The sequence below is a fragment of the Arvicola amphibius genome, chromosome 9, assembly GCF_903992535.2.
Source record: "Arvicola amphibius chromosome 9, mArvAmp1.2, whole genome shotgun sequence".
NCBI lineage: Eukaryota > Metazoa > Chordata > Mammalia > Rodentia > Cricetidae > Arvicola > Arvicola amphibius.
The window spans coordinates 32706509-32724698 of record NC_052055.2 but is presented as its reverse complement, the minus strand read 5'-3'; the positions used below and the strand labels follow the sequence as shown (position 1 = coordinate 32724698).

General features: G+C 46.6%; 1 protein-coding gene across 3 annotated transcripts in view; it reads left to right on the top strand.

Annotated features, from left to right (window-relative positions):
• Window positions 1–18190, top strand: part of Slc45a4 (solute carrier family 45 member 4) — a 68262-nt gene that overhangs the window by 16463 nt on the left and 33609 nt on the right. The window contains exon 1 of one of the 3 annotated variants that reach the window (XM_038343594.2): window positions 11449–11517. The exons of the other annotated variants lie outside the window; for them this stretch is intronic. The gene's annotated coding sequence lies outside the window, so the exon portion shown is untranslated. Of the gene's footprint in view, window positions 1–11448; window positions 11518–18190 lie in introns of those variants that run through there. 3 annotated transcript variants of the gene reach the window in all.

The following is an 18190-nucleotide window of genomic DNA, read 5'->3' as shown; positions in this document are numbered from 1 at the left end:
CCTCACCAACCAGGCCTCACCATCTGTTCCCTCTTTTCTCATCTGGATGCTTGAGGTCTTGAAGGTTTTCATCCCTAGGCCCTAGACTGGTTGTGATGCACACTAGGCACCAATCAGTGAACACCTCCGCCTGCCCTTCTTTCTCTAGAGAAGTTGGGATCTCTGGAGATGCTGCAGAGAGGACAGAGTGGAGGGAGGAGGGGAGGAAGGGCTCTGATGCCCCACTGCGGGTTTCTGCTCTTGTCTTTCCTGCTTCAGTTTCGTCTTTGTAAAATGAGACTAATGCTAGAGTTCCCCACATAGGATTGCTGTGAGGTTAGTGAGCTAGTATAGAACTAGAAATTGGCTCATAGGAAGCACCTTGTGAGTTTCAGCTACGATTGCTGCACACCCACATGAAGCAGTTGAGTAGGCAGTGTCTGCAGGGAGATGGAGATGAACCCAAACACACAGGCTCTGCAGTTCTCATGAGGACAAGCATGAGTCCTGAGGATGGAAGGGCTTTTTGCTTCTGTGGAGTTGTTGATATGTGGTGGGGCAGAGCTGAGTATTCTGACCTGCGAGGATCCCAGCCACCTCTCATGGGAGGAGGAACGAGTCAGGCTCCTTTGTGCTAGAGCAGGGCTAGATGGATGACTGGGAGGTAGAGTGAGCTCTGGTTATCTGTGGCTAATGTTGGGGCATGAGGCCCCTTCTGTGTAGAGCTGGATCCAGGTTTCAAGATGCTGATAGGTGGCTGTTGAGGGAACAGCTTGCCTGGAAGATAGAGGTAGAAGAGGTATTGGAAGGTGGTTGAAAGGAGAGACCCACATGTGAATGAGTGCACTGACCTTCAACTTGATCCTTCGTCCTCCTTCATCTCCCTAATGCTGGGATCAGCAAGCCCAGTTTACATTAATTTTTATAGTCTTTATAGCCTCTTTAAAGAAAAAAATTTATTTGTGTGTATGTGTGTGTACACATATGTGCCAGTGTGTAGGTGCGCACACACACAAAGGCTAGTGACTGTTTAAGGGAGTTGGTTCTCCAACCTTCTGGGTCTGGGGATCAAAATCGGGTTCTGAGGCTTGGCAGTAGACATCTCTATTAACTGAGCCATCTCTCTAGTCTTTTTCCTTCCTTCCTTCTTTTTAAGACTTATTTTATGAGTCATGTATATGTGTACACCATGTAAGTACCTGGGGTAGTCATAAGAAAGCATTGGATCCCCTGGAACAGGAGTTACAGAAAGTTGTGAGCCACCATGTGGGTGCTGGGAACTGAATCCAGGTCCTGTACAAGTAAGTACAACCAGTGCTCTTGACCACTGCCCCCCCTTCCTGCTTTGAGGTAGTCTTGCCATGTAACCGAGGATGTCCTGTGTTGTTGGTTTTTTTTTTTTAAACTCTTATTACTCTTTTTGGGTCTTTTGGAGGGCCTGCCTCCCAGCTTCCAAATAAAACACACGGAGGCTTATTATTTCTTATAAATGTCTTGCCTTAGTTTGGTTTATTTCTAGCCAGCTTTTCTTAAATTAACCCAGCTATCTTTTGCCTCTGGGCTTTCTCTATTTCTGTATACGTTACTTTCGCTCTTACTCCATGGCTGGCTGGGTGACTGGGTTGCTGGCCCCTGATGTCTTCTACTCCTTATTCTCTCATTGCGTCTTCCCTTCCTCTGATCTTCTGCTTATACTCTCTGCCTGCCAGCCTCACCTATCCTTGCTCCTGCCTTGCTCTTGGCCATTTAGCTCTTTACCAGACCATCAGGTGTTTTAGACAGGCAAAGAACCACAGCTTCACAGAGTTAAACAAATGCAGCATTAAACAAAAGCAACACACCTTAAAATAGCATTCCCCACCAGTCCTGAAACTCACTGTTGAATAGCCCAATCTGCCTTCTTTCAATGCATCCCTCGTACTTCAGCCTCATAGGTCAGAATTACAACACTAAGACACCCTGCTGCTTTTCCATTTATTTATTTATTTTAGGTTAGCTACCTGAAAGATATATTCTTTTTTTACAAATACTAAAATAATTTTCATATATGTTGTAGTTGACTGTCCTTACTGGTAGCTCAGCTCACTGTGTCAGAAGCCTTGTGCCTCCCTCTGGGAACTTCTAGCAGTCCTCTGAAGAGTTAGTCCTGTGACTCGGCTGATCTGGGGAGGGGGAGGGGAATGGTAGAGTGAGATCTGATCTGCCCTGACTGGTGACTTTCAGGCCCCTGTGAATTCACCTGTCAGCAGTCAGAGCAGCAGAGTGTTGGGACTGTCAATCAGCATCCCCAGAGAGGGTTGAGGAGTTTCAGTCATGTCTTCTCCCTAAATTGGTCTTTTGAGGAAAGAGTGAGATGTGCTGAGTTTGCAGTGAAGGCGCTTCTCCAGGGCCTCGCCTCAGTGGGTGCATCTTGCTCTCTTCTGGCATGATGTCCTGCTGTCTGCGGAAGTTGGATGACACGCTGGAGGCTGTGCTGACCTGGGGCTCCTGTTCTGCTCAAGCTGTTGCTACATTTCTCAGTAGTCAGTGATGGAATCTGGTTTGGGCACAGCAAACCATGGAGACCTGGGGGTGTTCCAGTTGACACTGCCCTGATAATTTATTTGGTAGCTTCCATTGAGGTGTAAGTGGGTTTGCAAAGGATGCTTGAAGGTGATGTTACGGAGGGCCATAGCCAGTGACTGGCAGCTGACTCCAGCCCTTCCTTCGATGGGCTCTGGTCTATTTTTCAGGGACCAGAAGCCAGTACAGTTCCTGGCTGTTTCTGTGGCTTTTGAACAATAAGGCTTACTTTGCTAGCACTTTCATTTTCTGGATTGACAGTAGTTTGGATAAGCTGGGCATGATAGCACATACCTGTATTCCCAGTTCTAGTAAAGCTAAGACTGGAGGATCCTGAATTCTAGGTCAGCCCAGGCTACTTATCAAGACTCTGTCTCAAAAAAAGAGAGTAATTTCAGTAGAGGGTGTGTTTAAAAATAGGGGTGTGTGTGTTGTTTAAGACTTAGTTTTTAGTTATGTGTAAATGTGAGTGTCTTAGTGTGGTGATGTACGTGTGAATGCTGTGCCTGTGGAGGCCAGGAGAGGGCATCAGATTCCCTTGAGCTACCTTTACAAGTGGTTGTATGTTGCCTGATGTGGGTACTGAGAACCAAACCTGGGTCTTCTGTAAGAGCAGCAACTGCTCTCAATTGCTGAGCCATCTGTCCAGGTCTGTGTGTGTGTGTGTGTGTGTGTGTGTGTGTGTGTGTGTTTGAGACTCTAACCTAAGTTGTCCTAGAACTCACTGTAGCCCATGTTTTCCTAGAACCTGTTGTGACTCAAGTGCTGGAACTACGGGTATGTGCTGTCATGACCCCACATAAAATATGTCTTCAGGCTTATATTCTGACTACTTCCTGCCTTAATGTGCTTTTAATCACTGCGCTTGAGACCACTACTCAGACCAAGTGACAAAGGACAGGTTTGGAGCCCTGTTAGAGGTTCCTGTGCAGGATGTTGGCCTCTGATGCTGAGGGTGAGGACTTTTCAGAACTCTCAGCAAACCCCACCATTTATTGTTCTCTGTCCTCAGATCCAGCAGAAACTGTGGAGAAGAGAAGCTGTGAGCTCTGACCTGCTCTCCTAGAGGTTGTAGGTGGTAGCAAAGATGCAAGGACCTGGCACAGTAGGGTTACAGTGGGCTCTTGGCTGAAGCTAAGAGTCTCCCCTCACATTTTTGCGACTCATCTCTGCCATGAAGCACCTAATCCACATGTCACCCCTTGGAGTGGCCTTTCTTGTTCTCATGTATGATTCTCTTGGCTGTTATTATGGAGAGTTCACAGTTATAGCTCCATAACAAAGGAGGGAGGAGTTCTGGAGCATCCTTGAAAGGGGAGGGGAGGCCCAGGGCCCTATCCTTAGGTGGCCATCCCCTTTGGAGCAGGTGGACCCTGAGCTCTGCTCTCAGCCTCAGGGGCCATTCTGCACAGGCCTTTGCTAGCTGTGCCTCTGCATAGATCAGTAGATCATTTAATTGGGTGGCTTTGACCAGCCCTGGGAACTTGCAGATTTTGTACATCACAGTGAACCTAGAGTGGACATTCCTAGGTGGTAGGCTTTACAGAACTTTGGATTCAGGAACATTGGGATAGAGAGGGTTTGAGAAGCTGCCTGTGCCTCAGCTCCTGTTTCCAGGACGCAGGGACACTGGCTGACTGGTTATGGGATTAGGTTTTTATCCCCAGGCAAATGCTGCTTGCACCAAGTAAACAGCATAGAGTTACCTTGGGCCACTTGCCAAACTGGAAATAACTTGGATCTAGTGCTCTTTTCTTTGGGCTGCTGTTGACTGTGGAAGATTTTGACCCTATTCCATTGCAGAGTAGGAAGAACAGCTTATTTTTCAGAATGGCAAATAAGGAAAAGAATGAAAGTATCTTGGAGTGTCTGTTTCCAGCCGTCTCCTGGGAAGAACACTTTTATAGACACCAGGCAGCTTTACCAGCTGTGGCCAACTTTCCATCCATAGAGACTGAAGTGTGCCTCAAGGAGGCCAGGGCCATCCTTGCCCCTAGAACTCTCGCCTGCCTCTCGTGTGTTCTGCCCAGGCCCCATTGGGGCAGGCCTTGGAACTCTTCGTTCTCCTGGCTTTCCTGCAGTTAGTTAACAATAATGTTGTGGTTAGAGGGCAGCATGGTGCTGAGTGTACCCTCTGAAGCCAGTGGACAGGCTGTCATTTGGGGCCATGTCGAAGTGGGTTTGCTCTGGATAAGGTCTCTGTGAAAGCATCCTGCCTCTGACCTGTTGAATCTTCCGCTGACATCTACACAGGAACATGCTCAAACTGTCCTAGAACTGTGGAAGATGGCGTGGCCTGTCCTTTCACTTTGGCTCTTTTCTGTGCCATCAGGCTACCACCTATCCCTGCAGCTCTGTTCTCAGTACCAAAAAGCTGACCAGCTGAAGCTCCCGGTGTCCCTGATGTGGACTCTTGGGATCTCTGGAGAAGTTGAGACACCCAAGAGTGCAGTGTCATACATCCTGACTTGCTCTCCTGTGGTCCTGTCATCCATGGCTGACTGCCGCTCTGGCAGCAGGCACTGGGTGGCAGGGTTGTGAACAGCAGCAGGGCCTAGGGAAGGTCTATATACAATGGGCAGAAGTGGGGTTTCTTAACTTAGCTTCAGATCAGAAACAGCTATCTAAAGTTTTTTGTTTCCAAATCAGAACCTTAGCCCTTTAGTAATAGCTCTGGGTAATTATCCTTGTGAAACCAACATATTGCCAGGTGTGGCACGTGCCTGTAATTTCTGTGTTTGAGGTTGGGGCAGAAAGATGTGAGGCCAGCCTGGGGCTACACAGCAAGAGCACATCCAGAAAAAAAAAAAAAAGGGAGAGAGAGATTAGTGTTATTAGATTAGCCATAGATTCTCTAGAGCCATTCAGATGGACTTAGAGCCCCCAAAGTAGCTTTGTCTTCAGTCCTTGTCTTGCTCTCCTCAGGGCCAAGTGTCTACAGATGCACACTGTGCGTGGTAGGAAGGACTCACTTCTGCTGAGATCTCATAGGAACAGCTCATCAGTCAACAGGAGCTTAGGTCAAGAGTCCTGAGAGTTGGCTACACCGTTGTAGCTGTGGAATTGTCACAGCAAGCCTGCCAATAGCCCACATGACTGGCGCTGTGATGATGGTCATGGGGTTGGGCAGTTTACACAGCCTGGGCGGATTCCCTCTTAAGGACTGTGGAGACTGAGGTGTACATCTGTCTGGGCCACTGTGTCCTGGGGATGTATTTAGGACCCTGCACCCTTCATGCATATGTGTTCCACACTGACTCAGAAGCAGCTTAGATGCTCAGGAGCCTGTCTTGTTTGTGCAGGAGTTGGGGATAGGGAGGTGATGCTAGGCACTGTGGGTCAGGAGAGCCTCTCTCAGCATGTAGACTAGCTGAGTTTGCCTCTGGCTTGGCTCTTTGCTTTTCCCAGCTGATTTAGCTGTGTATTAAACTCAGAGAGACCACACAGGTGAAAAGGAAATGGAGATCTGGAGCCAGCCTGAGAACTGGCGGCAAAAAATAAGCTGTGGGGTTCATCTCCCACCTGTCTGGCAATGTGGCATCTGGGGTCTCCAGAGCTGTCCACAGGGCCAGGCTGGCATACCCCAGTTACTGCTACCTGTGGTCATGAAACCCCTTAAACACCTTTCAAGAAACTAAGCTGAAGCCATACTCAAGACCCAGTTGTTCCCTTTTATCCCTCAAAGTATCTTAAACCTCTCTCTTTAATTAGCTTGTTTTCCACTCTCTGTTTTATTGTTTGTACTGAGCTTGCCCTGGAGATAGCTGCAGTGCACACGTAGGTGGTGAGCCCCCAGGACCTGCCACCTGCAGGGTGCTGAGGATTAACAGCAAGAATCTGGAGCCAGAACAGAGAGGACAGAAGCAGAGCCCAGCCTAGGCACCCACTGCCCTGCAACTACTGCGACTGCAACTTCTTCTTCCTTTTTTTTTTTTTTTTTTTTTGTTTTTTTGTTTTTTGTAAAACTGCTTCTTTGTCAGCTTTCGCTTCTTGTGTAGGCAGGGCACAAGCTAATATTTATCCTGCCAAAAAATCTTAAAAATGCTGGTGTGGGGAGCACTTTCTAGAGGACTTTATTAATCGTTGAAAGGGAGTTACTGCTTTGAGAAACTGAGGCGATTGTGCTTGAACTCGAGTTTTGATTCAACAGTTTGGTTAACAGATGAAATTGTTTTGGTCTTTCTTGTAAAGACTTCTTTTTCATGTGAGTCTTGTCTGTTGTGGGCAAACTTTGGCTGTATACTCAGGGCCCAGAACTGGGCTTGGATCTGATGCACTGGGTGCTTTTGCATTGTACACATCCAGATATATATTCCTCTCTCTCTAATGATTTATTTATTCATATTTTAGGTGCATTGGTGTTTTGCCTGCGTGTATGTCTGTCAGATCGTTTGGAGCTGGAGTTACAGACAGTTGTGAACTGCTGTGTGGATGCTGGGAATTGAACCCAGGTCCTCTGGAAGAGCAGCCAGTGCTCTTAACCACTGAGCCATCTCATCAGCCCTCAGGCATGCTCTTTTATAATTGACAGACTTTTCAGAAAAGCAGACTTTTATACCCCTAGCTTTATATGAGCTGTCTTTTTAAATCCCGGGAGGCCATCCTTGTCACTGTGTGTGTATGTGACTATGGCTCTGAAGGATGGGTGCTGGTCTTGAACTCCTTAAAAATGAAACTCTGCTGATGTTAATTTTGCTGTAAAGCTAGCCACAGCTGGCTTTTGTCTAGAGCCTGCCCTTCACACAGCAGCGCCCTTGACTTTCCAAGTGGGTAGTTGTGAGGCCAGGAAATGCCTCTTAGTGAAACAGTAGGAGTCGGGCTTTGCATCTGTAAGCCTTCCACTTTTAGCAGCTCCTACTTTCTCTAGGCTTGCTCAGAACAGGAGAATAAGTCAGGGTGGGGATGGGGTCCAGTCCCGAGAGCAAGGAGAGTTTGCCAATGATGGTACATGAGAGCTGAGAGCTTGAGCAAGGAAGTCTACAGGAAGGAGGCTTAGAGGCCAGAGGCTAAGGTGAAGATCTTAGGACAATGGTGACTGTCTTGGAGGTTGGATCCCCTCCTCCACGCCCCTCCCAATCTCTGTAATGCTTGTCATTGGGGTGTGCCAGGTTCCGGGCTGAACTCTGTCAGTGGACTCCCCTGGCCTTTGTGGGTGGGTCTCTAGCCCATTAAGACCTTGTTAAGACCTTAGGACTTCCTCTTGGATCAGCTGACTCCATTTTTTTTTTTTGTAAGCCTGTAGTTCTCCTTTCTTCTGGACTATGGCCATACTGTGAGCTGCTTTTCTATAACTGGCGGCAGTACACACAGCCACTGTCTGTCCCCTAGGGCATCAGCCTGTGTGTAGAACTCTTGAATTATGTGGAGTGCAATAGAGGACTGCCTTCTCACTAACATGACTACCCCCTTGCTATCTAGTTGTTGGAACTCTACCCAGCTGTTTGGCCTAGCACCTGCTGCCCAGAATGACAGCATTGAGTGATCTATAAAGGTGTTTCAAGGGGTATTATAGAATTGGCTGATTAGACACAGAAGTTTGCAATCTAAACACAGATTTTCAAGTGAATTTCTGTTTGTTAGCATTGGAGACAAAATATACACCACTTTACATGTATTCATTCTGACATGGTAGCCTATAGAATCTATTTGTATCTAAAGTAGATTTACATGTGGCCCTACACTAGGCATTTACAAGAATCACATACAGTGTACAGAAGTATGAGAAACCATGCCCAGTGCAGTGTGGTCTGCCTGCTTCTCTTGGCAAAAAGGTTTGTGTTTCAACTTCATGTCCAGGACAGAGTAGCAAGGATTGCTTGTTGTGGGACAAGCATCTTTTAAGCATCTTTACAGTATGCTTTGTTCACAACTCCATGACTGTAGCTGTGTTCTAGTCCTCTTGTGTTTCCAAGTGCTGATTGAAGGGGTGCTCCGGTATGCTGGCTCCAGTGTTTATTCGACTCGCATCTACACAAAACATCTGATGTGAAGGATTCTGCAACAGTCTTAGAGATGGCTACTAGTCTCCCAGAATGGCTGAAGAAATGTTTTAGATCTGTATGCTCAGTCCTGCATGCTAGGTGTGGCATACTATTTTATGGAAGGCTACAGGTGACCTCTGGTCTGTCCCTGAGTTCTTCTGCCTTAGCACCTTTGTTGCTGGATTGCAGGTGGCTGTGTTCTAGTCTTACTCAAGACAGCATTATCCTGCTGGCTTCCATACCAGAGCCTGGTGCTGCATGGGCCTTGGCCAATGTCACCCACAAATGACTGAGTAGAAAAGGGGCCTGTACATGTGAAACCCAGTTGGGCCTTTTGTTTGGCCTGTAGGAGCACTGTGGTAGTAAAGCTGCTGCCCCCATCTTAGAATGTTGTTAGAGGTTCAGGCAGCCCTCAAACTTAAGATCCTCTCGCTTCTCCTTCATGAGCACTGAGAGTGCCATATGGCTTTCACACCTGGCATGTGCAGAGCTTCTTGACCCATATAGACCAGTACAGTACCCAGGAAAAACAGGCTCAGGGTTCATGTCTCTTGTCTCCTCTAGCCTGGAGAGGGGAGTAGGGCAGTTTCTCTCTGGTGGGCTTGAAGCCCTGTGTGTATAGGCTGACCATGGGTTCTTCATCAGGGTAGGCTGTTTTTGGAGATTTTAAGTAAGCCAGCAATGATGGAACAGGCTACTTGCGTGCACTCAGTCTGATGGGGGCAGATAGGGAGCAAGACCCATAGGTTCTTGATGATCAGTCTTGTGGAAGAGAGCCCCAGTGAGTGTCCTCCTTCAAACACTGTGGATAAGCTATTATATTTTTGGGCAGGACTTTGGAACTTTCATCTTAATAGTGATGGGCTGCCTTGGTATGTTTTGGAAATCCAGTTAAGTGGACCTGCCCTGTTCCATTCCACTGGCACTTTCAGAGCCATCCCTCCCCCAGCTGAAGGAACTGCTGAGCAGCATGTTTTGTATCTGGCCTTGGAGCACATTTGTATAGACAAGCAGAAAGTCTTTCTTCAAAAATACTTTAGTTTTGTTTTTAGCTGAGGTTAGTTCCTAGAGCAGCTTAAAGGACATGCCTGTGACTGACAGAAACAGTGCTGTTTTTCTTTTTATGTGATGCCAGGGAGCCAATGAGATGCCTTGTGCATGTTGGCAAGTGCTCTGTCCCTACGCTGTATCCCTGTCTGAAATAACGCCTTTGGCTGTGCGATCACACGTTAAAGACTAGCCGAAAAGGAATGCTTCCTGTTAGAAGACAGCATCGTACAACATGATTTTGTGTGAGGATGTACTACTTTGTAGTAGTGTCTCTGGACACAGGAGGTTTCTTCTAACTCTAGTCAAACCCCAGTGGCTTTGTTCCTTTGGATGTGATGGGCCCTGAGTGATAGCCCTACACTGTAATGCTGTGGTTGTGTCCTGGCCAGGCTTGCTATCTTAGCAGGTACGTAGAGGCTCCAGAGCAGCAGTAGTTAGTTCAAGGGATAGCAAACCACTGTCTCTAGTGCAGAGAAAATGCTGGGTCCTAATGTACCAATTTTTCACCAGAGAAAAGATAGTAGCAAATAGCATTTCCTCAGCTCAGAACATGGGGCCCACAGGTAAAGAGCTTCTTCATAGAGGTGGCAGTTTTGGGCATATACATTTGCCCTTTACTGCCATGCCAGCTGTCACAGGTTCCAGCTGCTCCCTGAGTGGAGTTGAGAGGAGAAAAGGAAGAGGAAGTGACTGACCAGGACCTTTCCTCTCTCAGTGAGCAGCATGGGGGTCTGTTTGGAAACGGGCTTGCCAGGGCCTAGAGGAACTCCTCAGGGTGCTAAGTTTTCTCAAAGGTCACCTTCACAGCCACATTTGGAGACTGGACAGAGCTGTGTGTAAACAGTGCCGTGACTCACAGTCCTGTGGTTCTAGGTGAGGAGTCGCTGGGACACTGGTGCTAATCTCTGCTGCTGGGTTCTCTGGCCATAAAACCCCAGGCTACAGCCATATGTAAGCTTTCTTTAGTCGTAAACTTGGACTTCTGAAAGCTATGTTTCACATTTTTCCAAACACAGTAGTATCTTTTCTTTCTTTTTTTCCCTTTTTTTTTTTTTTTTTTTTTTTTTTTTTTTTGGTTTTTTGAGACAGGGTTTCTCTGTGGCTTTGGAGCCTGTCCTGAAACTAGCTCTTGTAGACCAGGCTGGTCTCGAACTCACAGAGATCCCCTGTTTTGTTTTTTGTTTTTCTTGCAACAGGGTTTCTCTGTGAAGCAGCTCTGACTGTCCTGGAATTCACTTTGTAGACCAGGCTGTCCTTGAACTCACAGAGATCCTCCTGCCTTTGCCTATCCAGTACTGGGATTAAAGATGTATGCCACCACTGCCCGGCAATAATTTGTTCTTATGTTCCCAATTTCACTTACTGGTGTCTGCCATCTGCCATCAACCAAGATCTGAAAATATTAAAAAGAAAATTTCAGGAGTTATCTTTAAACCGTGTACATCCTGAGTAATACAGTAAAGTCTCGACTGTCCCCTCATGCCTACCTCAGGGTTGAGTCCTTCCGTCCAGAGTTCACAGTGTGTCTGCCGGTTACTCTGTCAACAGAGGAAGGCCCTTAACCTATTAAGCCAAGCAGAATTGTGCTGAACTTGCTAAGATCTGTGTATTCCTGCCTCTCTGCTCTCACACAGCACAGCAGCTGCAGCCCTGGGTGGGGTAGGTGAAATTGGAAGAAAGTAGTGTACTCGGGACCAGTGGGGTGCTTGGGATTTGTCCTTGGAAGGCGGAGGGACTGTATGCCTGCCCTTTAAAAAATGTCAGCATGTATTCGATCACATGGACTGTCATTTCAGGAAACTCGAGTTGAGGCTCACATTCTCTTTTGCCTAGGCACACACTTGGGATCTGGAAGCCTCTGTTTAGACTTCACATGCACCCGTGGCAAAGGAGTCTTTACAGTGGCATTACTTAACTGTAATCCTGTCGTTGAGGTCTGTTCTTGGTATGTATGTAATGTGAAGGACTTTTATTTCATTTTTTTTATGCCATGTAGCTCCTCTCTTCCTCTCTCCCCTACCCTGACCCCTGGAGGGCATGTTGGGCAACAGAATCTGAGTCTGTTGGCCTCCGGTTTACACTAAGTGAAGCACTCATGATCTGACCCATGCTTATCTTGGAACTTGTGTCTGAGGCCACCCTTGTGGTTTTATATTAAAGCTGTAACAACTTGCTTCAGCCAGCTTGGATTCCAGGAGCTTCTCAGTTTAGAAGCTTGCTGCAGTTTCCATGGCAGCCAGAGCTGCATTCTGACTCCAGTGGCCTAAGCCAGCAAATCTCCCAATGCTAGGAGCCTTTAGAAAAAAGGGAGAAACGTCTTATTGCTGGTTAATTGAAAAACAGATAACCTCCTGCTCAGCTGATAGTACAGATTGAAGAAACATACAGACCCAGGTAAGGAAGCCAAACCTGTGGAGAACACTCTTCTTTGGGGGCTGTCTTGTTTTCAGTTTGATTTTTCACTCAAGTGGGCTTTTGTTATGAGCTTTCTAAATGCTGGCTTGGTCTCCTTGACATTTGGACAGTAGTTTGTTTTACTAAAAAAAAAAAAATGTAGAGGGAATCTGGTTACAAACTGTTTTCCCCTGGCACAGATTTCTAATCCCAGCACTCAGGGAGGTGGAGGCAGGAAAATCAAGAGTTCAAAGTCACCCTTAACTACTTAGAGAGTTTGAGGCTACCCTAGGCCCTGTGAGACCCTGCTTCCAAATAAAATAAAATAAAATAAAATAAAATCACTCAAGCCCAACAACAACAAAAAGATGTTTCTTACCTTTGGGAGAGTGAGGCTAGAGAACCAGTATGGGGACAGCCAGACCTTAAAGCAAAACAATATAAAAAGGTATTTTATTTAAAATCCCAGTGCCTTCCCCCTAATTCTATTTTCTTTGTTTGAGACGGAATCTTGCTATGTAGTCCAGGTTAGCCTGGAATTCATGGCCATTCTCTTGTCTCAGTGCTGATGGAAGGCATAAGCCATTATGCCCAGCTCTCTCTCATTTGTTGTTGTTGCTTTTGGTGGACAGTGATCTGTGGGCTCAAGTGATCCTCCTGCCTCAATCTTCCATGTCATTGATATGCACTGCTATGTCCAGTGTGCCCTTGACATTGTGAAAAATAGAGCAATGAACACTGTGACTCGACTCCACATTAAAAATACTTTCTGGCTGGGCATGGTGCCACATGCCTATGATCTTAGAGCTCAGGAGGCAGAGGCAGGCAGATCTCTGAGGTCAAGGTATGCCTGGCCTGTATTACAGGTTTCAGGCCATCCAGGGCTAAAAAGTTAGACCCTGTCAGTAATAATACTACATATTTACTGTGATATTAATCACCATGTGTTTGCCTATTTCATTCAGAGATTCAAAGGCATTTATTTTAAGTTGGCAGCTTGTTTGTGTGGCAGGCAGATCTGGCAGGTAGGCTGTGCCCAGGTGGCTTGGGTAGTCCTACTGAGAAGGGGCTACTGAACCTTGCAAGCTTCTGACAGAGACCTCAGCAAATGCATGACCTGGGATGAACCTTGTGGTGTGGCTAGCTTAAAGCAGACAGCTGGAGAGCCTGCGTGGGGGGGCTCTTTGAAGGGCTTTGGAAGCCAATCCAGAATAAGGGGAGAGGCAGAAACAGGGAACAGTGTAATGGATATGCTATTCTAAGGGATCATTCCAGTTATGATATTGAGAATTGATCTACAAGGTTGAGGTCTACAAAGTCACCAGTCAAGTTACGAGCTTCTTGGGTGTTTCAGGCATTAAAGAGAAGAGCAGAGGTGGTAGGTGTTACAGGATTCAGACTGAACTGAAAAGCAGAGTCCAGCCAAGCCCCAACTCTTGACCCTGAGTAATCTGATAGACACATCACAAATCTTAAATGGGTACCTGCACTCAAGATTTTGACCTCAGTGTGTATTGGGGGTTGTCTTGCTGGTACCAGCAGCCTTCATGATCAACATCCCTGTCTTTGTGTGCTTTAAAGGCCAGGAATCCATGAGAAATTAAAGAGGCCAGCAGTTCTTCCAGCCTAGTTTCCCTGTGCACTCTCTATCTCTCTGCACGTGCATGCGTGTGTGTGTGTGTGTGTGTGTGTGTGTGTGTGAGAGAGAGAGAGAGAGAGAGAGAGAGAGAGAGAGAGAGCGTGAGCGCTCTCGCACATTTGTATGTGCTTGTATCTCTTGTGTGTTGGTGAGCTGTGGACTCTTGCACACCTGCACAACCATCTCAGAACTGAGCTGGTTCCCTGGCCTGCTGATTGAGGGACAGGATAGTACTCATGGAGAGGGGCTGAGCTTCTTGCCTCCATTTGGCTCTCTAAGCTGATGCATGCTGTTTGCCCTTATCAGTTCTCCCCAGCCCCTCCATGCAGGGGCCAGTGCTGGTGGTCCAGCTGCAGACTGCTTTACTAAGATTTGGTTCTTTGATGTCTGGGCCAGGCTGTGCTATATACTCCATGCCCCACAGGCCCTGGGAATTCCCAGTAGGCTTCCACAGATCTCTTGGCAATTCTGATGTTTTCCTTTGCAGATCAAAAAGTTGCTTTCAGAAATGCTGTGCCTGCCACGTTAATTCAGGCACCTATGAGTTGATAGCATTTCGTGGTCTGCAAGCAGGTCTGGAGGCCTTGAGTATCCATCCAGTAATGCTCAGGGACTGGTAGATTTCCTCCTGGGTTGTGTGAGGGGAGTTCATGTTGGCTGGGCCCTTCTAGGGCTCCTCTGGGATTTGCCCTTGCTTTTGTAACAACTTCATTGGTTTAGTTTTAGGCCCTTGGATCTTTTTGACAGTCATGTTCTCTATTAGCTACTGAAATCATGGTCTTATATCATGGGTGTATGCCCACTAGTTGATTATACAGGAAACAGGAGCAACAGTTCAGCCACTAACAGTCTGTGAGACATGGAGGGATTCACTTATAGTAGTATTGGGGGTGGGGGTGGTGCTAGATAGAGGAAGAACCTTTACTAGTTGTACTTAAGGCATCCTGACTGGACATGGGGCAGAAGGATCTGGGTAATGGTTCTGCATGTGCGGCTTCTGCAGACCTTGACACTGGTACTCTGCTGCTCTTGACCTCCTGAGGGCTGGGTATGCACCACCATTCCCCATCTTCATATGCAGTTCATGTGGAGGGTGTGACAGCTTCTCTTGATGGCTTCAAGATTTCTAGTATTTGTCTTGAAGTTTACTTTCATTGCAGTGTATCAGTTTCTTAAAAATAAAAAAAATTTCAAATCGTCTTAATTAGTCGCTGGTATTGATAGACTGATTTCTGCTTCTTGTCTAGTGAAAAGTGGGTCTTTGGGTTTTGTGATTGTTTACTTCTTCTCACTAAATGGGAGACCCTGTAGCCCAGGCTGGCCTTAAACTTGTAGCAGTTCTCCTGCCTTTGCTCACCAAGTGCTGAAATTATAGGCACATACCATCATTCCTGGCTAGAGGGAGGGATTTCAAAATTTCTAAGCATTCTTTCTTTCCCTCCTCAGTGCTGGGGGTTGAATGTAGGGCCTCATGTATGCCCAGCACACACTTTACCATTGAGCCCACTCTCCAGCCCTCTTTTTACTTACTTACTTTTATTGTTGTTTTTCTGAGACAGGGTTTCTCTATGTTATAGCTCTGGCTGTCCTGGAACTCACTTTGTAGGCTGGTCTCAGACTCAGAGATCCGCCTGCCTCTGCCTCCCAAGCGCTGGGATTAAAGGTGTGTACCACCACTGCCCGACTGTTCTTGTTGTTTTAAGACAGAGTTTCAGTGTACCCGAAGCTGGCCTTGAACTCTTGATTCTCCTGCTCAGCCTCCCAAATACCGTTACTTCTTATTTTGAGGCAGGGTAAGTTGCCTGGTCAGGCACGTGATTTACTCTGTAGTTCAGGCAGGCCTTACACAGGCAGTCCTCCTGCCTCAACCTGCTGAGTAGGTAGAAAGACGACAGGCTCAGGTCTTCATCCTACACAGTCTCCATAATTTCATCTTTTCTAGAAGGACTCATACTTATTTCCTTTTTCAGGTTCATTTCCTGCCACTTAGTAATTTGCATTTACCAGTTCTCTTTGTTTTGATACGTATCCGTGGCTAACCCAGAACTCATTGTGTAGACTGGGCTGGCCTCGAGTTTGTCATGATCCTCTTGCTTTGGTCTAGTAAGTGCTGAGATTATAAGCATATGTGCTATGTCATGAGTGTGCAACCTGTCAATTAATTTTGGATTGCATGGTGATATGTTTAGTTTTGGATCCCAAAGTTGTATAGCTGCACCCTATGCATGCCCACTAGCAGTGACCGAATAAGTGACCGAATAAGTGACCGAATAATCTTTTTCATGACTTAGTGTGCTTTCACACATGTGTCTTCATGACCTCCCTTGTAGGATCCTTGACCAATTTTTTTCTTTTAGGTTTTTGAGACAGGGTTTCATGTAGCCCAGGCTGGCTTTGAACTCGATACACAGCCTAGACCAACCCTGAGCTACTCTCTGACCCTCCTGCCTTTGTAGCACACATGTTGGGATTACTGGCATTTGCACCATGCCTGGCCCTTGACCTGTCTTTAATCAGACTGTTTTCTGACCATGAGAATTGAATGTGTATTTTGGATAGCTTCTTTGCAAGTCCTTTCTCCTATTCTGCAGCTTACCCTCCTATTGTCTTGACATAGCATCCACTCATTGCTCATGTGCTTTCCAGTAAAAGACTGCCTTGCTGTGTGCTGTATTTCATTCCTACCATGGACACATTGGATTAGCTGGATTCAGTTGGATTTTTTTATACTCTTGGTTTATACATTGATATTCTTTGCTATCAGCTGCCATTGGTCCAGTTTCTCTTGTTTGTGTTGTCTCTGATTATCTGAAGAGAGGTGCTGGTGGGGATCAGGAGGATGTGCCAGTGAATGTCACTTAGGCCTCTGTTGTGGTTCCATTAGTACCTAGTACCACACTGTGATTCCTGTCAGGCTGTCCCAGCAAACCTCCTGACTTTGTGCTAATGTGAAAGAGGAAGATAGCTGCCGTCTTCCTATGCTGTACTTTGCACTTTGAATTTTGATCCTCCCCTGTGGGGTAGCAATTTGGTAAGATGCTTTCTCTATACCTCTTGAAACTCCCAGGTGGCCATGTGCTCTTGGGGGCAGCTGATGCAGTTCTCAGGAGGCTGTTCCACAGAGTGGATGGAGTCACCACATTTTTAAGGTATTTCAGCTATATGTTTAAGTTGAAGAACACCTCCTGCACTCATGGTGTTTTGAGGGTGTAGTGCCTAATTTGTGCCAGTTTATACCTGTGAATGTGGGTGATGTGGCAAGCCAGTCACCACTGAGCACTTGTTGGTTGCATGTAGTTAGAACATACAGTCTACATATGTTTGAGAATATGTATGGACCATGATGGGGGCATCTGTAAGTGCAACATGCACCACCAACACTCCTACACTGTGCCCAGGCTGAGTGCCTCATTGACTTTGACAGTGCTGGTGAATGTTGTAACCATTTTAACCTTTAAACTTTCCCATCCATGGAGCTAGGGAAATGGCTCAGAAAGTGAAGTGCTTACCTTCTACCAAGTTTGGATCTTCAGCACCCACATAATTGCCATGTGGTCATGGCAGCCCATTTGTCATCTCAGCTCTTGGAAGGGATCCCTGACACAAGTTGTCTAGCCAGACTAGACAAATTAATTGTCAAGCTCCGGGTTCAAATGAGCAACCCTGTCTCCCTGTCTCAATATATACAGTAGAGAGAGATTGAGGAATAAACCCAAATCCTGTCAATTACAGGCCTTCACCACATGCATATGCAGCATGTGCATGTACATATACACATGCCCCTACCATACACATATACACAAACCTAAAAAATGCACCCCAAAACCTTGAGCCAAGCTTGGGGTACTGATCAGAGCTGCTATCCAGACACTTTTGCACAACAGCTTGAAGGAAGTCACATGTTTTGGCATCAGTCACTCTCACATTAGAAACAGGACAATAGAGGAAGTTGTTGGTTGGAACAATTGTCGTGCGTTTGTCTGAGTACATCTGCAGACTGTAACAAAATTGTCACAAAGTGCGCAATTTGCTGGAGCAGGCTCCAAGGGAAGCTTCTTTGCTGTATTGGGAAAAAAAAAATGTCCTGGGTATGTCACAGGTCACTTAATAGAAGAGGCCAGAAGAAGCCATAGCTTACTTTTGGTCTTGTTCTCGTGAGTGCAATGAGCAGAGGCACCTGGTCCTTCTGGCCTCAGTTTCTGCATGTCATCATGCTTTTAGCCTGGGCGTTTTACACTGTGCTCCTCAAAGGAAGCTTTTGCATGTGATTACATAGTGTCACTCCTGTGATGGCATGGGACCAGCCTTCTTTAAGGAACGGTTGTCCTACACTAGGAAATGACTCCATGGGCATTGCCCTGTGGATCATGAACCTGCTTTTATGATACTTGATGTTCTATCCTGAAATATGCTGACCAAATGCTGGGTACGTGGCCTCTGGTCAGGAGTCATAGCTCCACCCGACTTCCTTCTTCAAGCTTCTTTCCATTTCTTTTTGGGCTCTGATAGAGAATACCAGAGATGGGACATGGGGAACCCACAGAGGAAGGGTTTCTACCCTGCAGGGTCTTTGTGCCCAGGAAAG